The 8683-nt window shown below is 34.8% G+C and overlaps 1 long non-coding RNA gene across 1 annotated transcript; it reads right to left on the bottom strand.

Annotated features, from left to right (window-relative positions):
• Window positions 1-901: 901 nt before the first annotated feature.
• On the bottom strand, window positions 902-4199 carry LOC149774174 (uncharacterized). The gene is made up of 3 exons (XR_016417033.1): window positions 4063-4199; window positions 2289-2434; window positions 902-1282 (listed from the first exon to the last, which is right to left on the bottom strand). It is a non-coding gene; the product is annotated as an uncharacterized LOC149774174 (long non-coding RNA).
• Between the last annotated feature and the right edge of the window lie 4484 nt (window positions 4200-8683).

Below are 8683 nucleotides of genomic sequence, written 5' to 3'. Positions count from 1 at the left end.
GTATTTTCCTGGTATATACAAATTATTGAGTGATGTGGGGCACAATAATATACTGGAAAGTAAAACATTTTTGTGGTTTTTTTTAGGTCACAGTAATTAATGTGAAGCAGCGCTGTTCATAGCTGCAGTTTCAATATCTTTTTTAATGGAATATTTGACAAAAATATGAAGTATAGATTGGTACTGACTTTATGTGCCAACATTCTATTCATTTATTAGGCTTATGAGCCCTGTCACTGAAACACTTGAAAATGCTATACTGCACTTTATTGAAACACCCACACAGATATGAGGGAAGTTATTAGCTGGCAGTTTTGAATGTTCTGACAAGCTCATCACAAATATAATGAAGAAATTGAATTTTGGATGTGACAGTCTGAATGACTTATGAGATGGTCTTACTGGAGATGTAGAAATCCCTGATGAAAAGTAACCTTGCAAGAGTCGATTCATGCAGATTATTGTTGCTATAAAAAAGGATGTGGGAGCAGAACTGATTAATTAGTCAGTGACTTTCAGATTAGCCTTATTAATGTAAATTGTGTTTCCTGCAAAGCTGTTGATATTAGACCAGCTGTCAGACAGAGATGTTATTCAATGGATAGATTGCTAAATTACAGATTGTATCTTAGGAATCTAAGACAGTTCATTATACCACAAACTTGATCACAGAGTTTGTCCCTTCTGTTTCTGACCACTCCAGTGGCCTAAGTGGTTGGAGTAGTCAGAATCTAACTTGGATGAGGGAGGTCATCAGTCTGATTCCCATGTGAGGTCTCACTGGACGTTTTTTTTGGCATATTTTCATCTGATGATGACCTATTACAGAAAAATGATAATAATATTACATTAAAGATACAAATAAAAACTAACTAATGATTTTTATTAAAAGGATGCTTGTAAGATTCTGAGTGTGGTATTAAGGTTAATTCCTTATGCAAATGGTGGCTTTTATCCTGAACCAACACGACCACCAACCCCTCTTTTTTACATTCATTTTTGACAGGAAATAGCTATTTTGAATATTTTCCTGTGGCAAGGCAGCTAAAAGAATCAGTATGTGCCTTATGCATGAATAAAGTTCACTAGTACTATAACAAATCAGCATACTTTTCATCACCCCTCAACCATCTAGATTTTTAGATATTTACCTCTGTAGCAGACACACAATACATAAACCAAGTCAGCTGCTCATTTGCAGCCCAAGTTACGCATTTGATCTCCTATGCTCATCTAACTGTGACAGGCAGTCAGCAACAAGCATACCCATTTCCAAGCCTAACTGAAAGTACATGTAAACCACATTACAGATTTTGATTATGTGTGAACTGATAAATGCTAGGATTGTAAAAATTAGGTTCTTGCCTTCTACCTTAAAAATATGGGGGGGGGGGTAAAATACAAAACTATCCAGTAAGACCTTAAGAATTAAAATAGCAGTCTGATTAAGGGAAAATCTTATTTTCAAAACTTTGGGCAATTCTAAATAAAACACAACCTTAACATGTGTAAAATTCAAAATTATTTGCTTCCTATGATTTATTGCATTTATTGATGACAAAAAGCCATCAAACCGAGCAACAGCTATGAGACAGCTTCATACTTTATGTATTACTTTCCCCAATTAAACATGCAATTTCCTTATAATATGTTAGTTTCATCATTCCTCATAGCTAATACACCCTGTGTTGTTAGTGCCTGGTGATATCAGATATATCTGACAGCACAAATAATATAACTCTTCATGAAATCTAAAATTGTAATGAATGAAAGATGTAAAAGAAAGCTGAATTTCTTGTTAAATAAATGCAGAATGTACATGCAAAGTACTTGAAAGAATAATAACGATGCACAGCATATATAAACTGACCAGTACTCTCTGACTGATTTAATTAAGAAGGTCAAATCTATGTTACAACTGAGAAATCAAAGCTAGAGTATAAGGGAGGCAACTCCTCAGGTAACCCCAAATTTACTGACCAATTTTTGTAAACAGAACCAATTCATTTGGGAATCTTCAACAGTACAGTTCTATACCCAGACTCAGCACATCTGCTGATATGTATGAAAAATGTATTTTAACACCCCTAAGAAGGTCATCTTTGGGTCACTTTCACAATGGCCAGTTCATATTGTTGCTGAAGCTGCTGCTTTTCAGACAAGTTTATTTTCCTAGTGATTGTAACATGCCTACACTTAAATCTAAAGTAAACAGAAAATCATTCAAAATAAATCAGGGGAGGAGAAAAACAATGTTTAAAAAGGGACATCCATTTCTTGGAACTCACCAAAACTCCAGTGAAGTTGATGATGATACACCGGTTCCTGCAAAAACACCAACAACTGATGTGGCTGACTACTGATGAAACCTTTCATGTTGCAGTCCAGACTAGCAATGTCTCTTCAGCAAGTGTGCTGCCATACACCTTGAGGCCTAGAGGAAAACAAAACTCTAAGCTTCGAGAAGAATGCAGTCAGTCATCAGAAGAATCAGATGAAAATGACTGATTATTGATTTAAAAACATTAAGACATTTGTTTGAAGCCTTAATACCCTATATGTGTGATGTTCCAAAACCAAAAGTTATCATTGAGAAACGAATGGGATTGTGCATTACGGCTGCAGTCACTTGTACAATCTGCAGTTTTAAATCTATGGGTGTGGAACTGTTTGAAACTGTTAAAAAGTCATGCAGGCCTAATCTGCTGGTGTGCTTAATGAAGCCCTGGTTTTACCAGTTTTAAAATCTAAAGTTGGTATAGCAGATGTACTTGTAGTTCTCTCATTAAGATTCCAGATGCACATGAATTACAGAGAAAACTTAATATTCTATCTGACAAAATGGTAAATCTAAATGAAGGTCAAATGAAAGAAAAAAGCAGCAGTATGTGAACCGCATTAATCTCATTGCTGGGAGGATTGATGACGAAGCAGACTGAATACAGAATATGATGTCTCCTATACAAGTAGGACACAGGCTGGGTGTGAGGCTTCCACACAGAGTTTTGCACCATTAATTGAGAGAAACACCTGGACAAAATTAGTAATTTCCCTGCAAGTTGGCAACAAACTGTGCAGAAAACTAAAAGTTTTATTCTCTTCCCTCTGAAATGTGTACGGATGATTCCATACCCAGCTGATATTTTTGGTCTAAGCCAAATTGCACATGTGTCCAATTTTACAGTTTTCTTACTTATAATCTCATGGAATCCCTGCTTTTCAACAGGTGTTAAATGGCTTGTGTGTGTATGTATATATAACTGAAAATGTCTGTTAAAAAGATGAAATCTATGTATTGAAACATTAGATCATGAGCATATAAGAATGTAAATGCATACGATTAAAGCAATTCGCATTAATTTAGAACAATACAGAAAGTATGTATTGTAAATATTGATAAACTGAATAAGCATTAAGTGAAATACTTCAATCAAACCACCTTGTATGAAACTTATAAGGTCTTTATTGTTCATTAGAGGAATGGATGAGAAACAATACCTGTTTACTCTGACAGTGCTGAGTTAGCTCCCTTCTACTATGATTTACTACTATCAAATCTATAGGAAGTGTATGTTTGGAATACTTTACTATGTCAGATTCAAGACATGGAGGTAATAAGGAAATGATTTATGGCACAGCTAATCACATTTGACAAGACTAAAAAAATGATATGGGTTCTTAAGGTCTAACTGGACAGTTTTTGTTGGCATAGTTTCATCCGATGATGACCTATTGCAGAAAAATGATAATAGTATTACATTAAATGTACAAATAAAAACTAACTAATGATATTTGTTAAAAGGATGCTTGTATACTATTCTGACTGTGGTATTAAGGTTAATTCCTTATGCAACTGGTGGCTTTTATACTGAAGCAACACTACCACCAACATCTCTTTTTTACATTCATTTTTGACTGGAAAGTGCTATTTTGAATATTTTTTTGTGACATGGCAGCTAAAAGAATCAGTATGTGCCTTATGCATGAATACAATTCACTAGTACTAAAACAAATTAGCATACTTTTCATCACACCTCGACCATCAAGATTTATGATATTTACCTCTGAAGCAGACACAGGTAAATATGTAAGCCAAGTCAGCTGCTCATTTGCAGCCCAAGTTACGCATTTGATCTCCAATGCTCGTCTAATTGTGGCAGGCAGTCAGCAACAAGCCAACCCATTTCCAAGCCTAACTGAAAGTAAATGTAAACCAAATTACAGATTATAATGCTTATGTGTGAACTGATAAATGCTAGGATTGTGAAAATTAGGTTCTTACCTTCTAACTTAAAAATTAGGGTGGTGTCAAAATACAAAATGTCCTTTGAGACCTGAGTGATACCAAATACTAATAAAAAGGGTACTAGCAGCAGTTCATGGCATGATGCCCCCAGTGCTGGACATCACTATAAATTGCCACATTGCAAACATATGACTGAAAAAAATAGTTAAATCTTATGTTACAAATCCAAATTACACACATGTACAACTGTATAACATATTCACTATGGTGGATATCATGTGTATGTAGGTATGTATGTATGTATGTATGTATGTATGTATGTATGCATGAATGTATGTATGTATGTATGTATGCATGTATGTATGTATGCATGTATGTTGGTAGATAGGTAGGTAGTTAGGTAGGTAGGTAGTTATTTAGGTATGTAATTGTATGTATGTATGTATGTATGTATGGATGGATGGATGCATGCATGCATGCATGCATGTATGTATGTATGTATGTATGTGTGTTTGTGTATGTGCATGAGTGCATGTGTGCATACATGCATGCATGTAGGGATTGATGGATGGATGAATGGATGGATGGATGGATGGACTTATGTATGTATGTACGTATGTACATAATGCATCTATGTATGCATGAATGAATGGATCTTTGTATGTAGATATGTATGTGTGTAGGAGCTTTTAACACAATTTGTCAGATAGGCTATACATGATAGCTAATATTTACTGCTGAAGTAACAACCCATGATAACACTGGTTAAGAATTATTGACTCCAGGGAACTTACAGGCAAAAGTTTTATCATACAAACATTTGCTCAAAGAGTTATGATACCTGAGCCTCCAATGTATATATGAATGTCTGTCTGGCCATCTGTCTGTATGTCTGTATGTATGTATGTATGTATGTATGTATGTATGTATGTTTGTGTATGTGCATGAGTGAATGTGTGCATACATGCATTCATGTAGGGATTGATGGATGGATGAATGGATGGATGTATGGATGGACTTATGTATGCATGTACGTATGTACATATGCATCTATGTATGGATGAATGAATGGATCTTTGTATGTAGATATGTATGTGTGTAGGAGCTTTTAACACAATTTGTCAGATAGGCTATACATGATAGCTAATATTTACTGCTGATGTAACAACCCATGATAACACTGGTTAAGAATTATTGACTCCAGGGAACTTAAAGGCAAAAGTTTTATCATACAAACATTTGCTCAAAGAGTTATGATACCTGAGCCTCCAATGTATATATGAATGTCTGTCTGGCCATCTGTCTCTACGTCTGTATGTATGTATGGTAGGTAGGTAGGTAAGCATTTAGGTAGGTAGTTATGTATGTATGTATGCAGGCATGTACATATGTATGTATGTATGTATGTATGTATGTATGTATTTATGTATGTATGTATGTATGTATGTATGTATGTATGTATGTATGTATGCAGGTAGGTATGTAGGTATGCATGCATGAATGTACATATGTATGCATGTATGTTTGTATGCATGTATGTATGTATGTATTTATGTATGTATGTATGTATGTATGTAAGGTTTCGTGTAGGGCATTAAAATTAAGTAACAGAAGAAGGCAACCCAACAAGCATTGAAGTTTCCATTATAAATTTATTTAAATAAAATATAATAATCAAACAAAGTGAAAGAATTGAAATAACTTACTTAACAAAAAGTACTAATATGAAATCCTAATAATCTTGAAAGGTTATGTCAATTGTTATATGGTAACCTGAATATAGCCTGTATAGTGTTTGTGTGTTGCCTTGATAACACTTCTGAATTCAGTAGAATTATTAATCCAGTGTTGTTGCTTCAATATAATCTGATGAATGTAGCCTGTATAATGTTTGTGTGTGTTGCCTTGATGACATTTCTGAATTCAGTAGAATTATTAATCCAGTAATGTTGCTTCAATATAATCTGATGAATGTAGCCTGTATAGTGTATGTGTGTTGCCTTGATGACACTAATGAATTCAATAGAATCATTAATCCAGTGTTATTGCTTCAATATAATCTGATGAATGTAGCCTGTATAGTGTTTGTGTGTGTTGCCTTGATAACACTTCTAAATTCAATGGAATTATTAATCCAGCGTTGTTGCTTCAATATAATCTGATGAATGTAACCTCTATAGTGTTTGTGTGTGTTGCCTTGATAACACTTCTGAATTCAATAGAATTATTAATCCAGTGTTTTTGCTTCAGTATAATCTGATGAGTGTAGACTTTATAGTGTTTGTGTGTTGCCTTGATAACACTTCTGAATTCAATAGAAATATTAATCCAGTGTTGTTGCTTCAATATAACCTGATGAGTGTAGACTTTATAATCAGCTGAATCCTGAAATGTTTCACAATAATCTGATGGGAATTTCATATTCAAATACTAGAATAATAATCACATAATTACAAGGTACTGACTGTTTAATATATTATCAATGAATTACAAGTACTCTCTTAACACATCGTATGAGTGCTTGCACAAATACATCAATATCCACATGAAGCATGTATCTTTACTACATAAGTATCCTTCCTTGGTGTCTGAAATAGAAAATCTCTGATTCAGGAAAATCTCAAACAGCATAATTCAAACTGGTTGAAGAAGCAGGCCTTTTCTAACCTTCAAATCTCAGTGAACCAATAAAATGCTAGAGTATGCATGTCAGGGTGACAATGTAGTGATCTCTGACACTTGTTAACGCAACCTACAATCAATACTCGTGTGTCATTTTTACTTCTTTCAGTTTTAGATTTCACCAAGATCAGCCATATCAATGGCTTCTACTGCAAAGTATAATTTTTTTTAATGATATTACTAACCATTGAATTAAACAATGTAAAATATAATGCATAGTCCCAAACATCATACACAAATAATTTTACAAATTCAAACAATGATTCTTGATTCTTTAACTATATGTATGTATGTATGTATGTATGTATGTATGTATGTATGTATGTATGTATCTATGTATGTATGTATGTATGCATGCATGCATGTGTGTATGTGTGTATGTGTGTATGTGCATGCATTAGTGTGTGCATGAGTGCATGTGTGCATGCATGTACCTATGCATGTATGGATGGATCTTAGTACATGTATGAAGGTATGTATGTGTTTGTGTGCTTTTAACACTTTATGCAATTTGTCAGTGCAAGATAGGCTATATATGACAGCCAGTATAACTGCTGAAGGAACAAACCAGGATAGCACCTGTAAGAATTATTGACTTAAGGGAACTTACTGGCAAACATATTATCATACAAAATATTGCTCAGTGAGCTATGGTACCTAAGTCTCCAATGTATGTATGTCTGTCTGTCTGTCTGTATGCATGCATGCATGTATGTATGTATGTATGTATGTATGTATGTATGTATGTAAGTATGTATGTATGTATGTATGTATGTATGTATGTATGTATGTATGTATGTATGTACGTGTGTTTGTGTATGTGCATGAGTGCATGTGTGCATACATGCATGCATGTAGGGATTGATGGATGGATGAATGGATGGATGGTTGTTGTTGTTGTTGTTGGGTTTAACGCCATTTTTCAGCACTCGATAGGCTATACATGGCGGCCAGTATTAATGGTGGAGGAAGAATCCGGGAAAACCCTGGAAAGAACCACCGACCCTCGAGAAGCTACTGGCAAGCTTTCTCACATACCCACATTGGCCGAATCCGAGACTCGAACCTACGCAGACAGAGGTGAGATGGCAGTGATCCGTAGCGGAGAGCGCTTTAGACCACTCGGCCACTCGGGGCCCCATGGATGGATGGACGGATGGACATATGTACATATGTACGTATGTACATATGCACCTATGTATGCATGAATGAATGGATCTTTGTATGTAGATAAGCATGTGTTTAGGAGCTTTTCACACAATTTGTCGGATAGGCTATACATGACAGCTAATATTTACTGCTGAAGAAACAACCAATGATAACACCCATTAAGAATTATTGACTCAAGGGAACATACAGGCAAAATTTTTATCATACAAACATTTGCTCAAAGAGTTATGATACATGAGTCTCCAATGTATATATTAATGTCTGTCTGGCCATCTGTCTGTACGTCTGAATGTATGTATGGTAGGTAGGTAGGTAGGCATTCAGGTAGGTAGTTATGTATGTATGTATGTATGTATGTATGTATGTATGTATGTATGTATGTATGTATGTATGCATGCATGCATGCATGCATGCATGTATGAATGTATGTATGTATGTATGTATGTATGTATGTATGTATGTATGTATGCATGTATGCAGGTAGGCAGGTAGGTATGCATGCATGCATGTACATATGTATGCATGTATGTATGTGTGCATGTATGTATGTATGTATGTATGTATGTATGTATGTATGTATGTATG

This window comes from Sinohyriopsis cumingii, unplaced genomic scaffold, assembly GCF_028554795.1.
Source record: "Sinohyriopsis cumingii isolate HCF-2022 unplaced genomic scaffold, ASM2855479v2 utg000426l, whole genome shotgun sequence".
Lineage (NCBI taxonomy): Eukaryota > Metazoa > Mollusca > Bivalvia > Unionida > Unionidae > Sinohyriopsis > Sinohyriopsis cumingii.
Note: the sequence above shows the minus strand (reverse complement) of the source record. Positions and strands in the feature narration are given on the sequence as shown.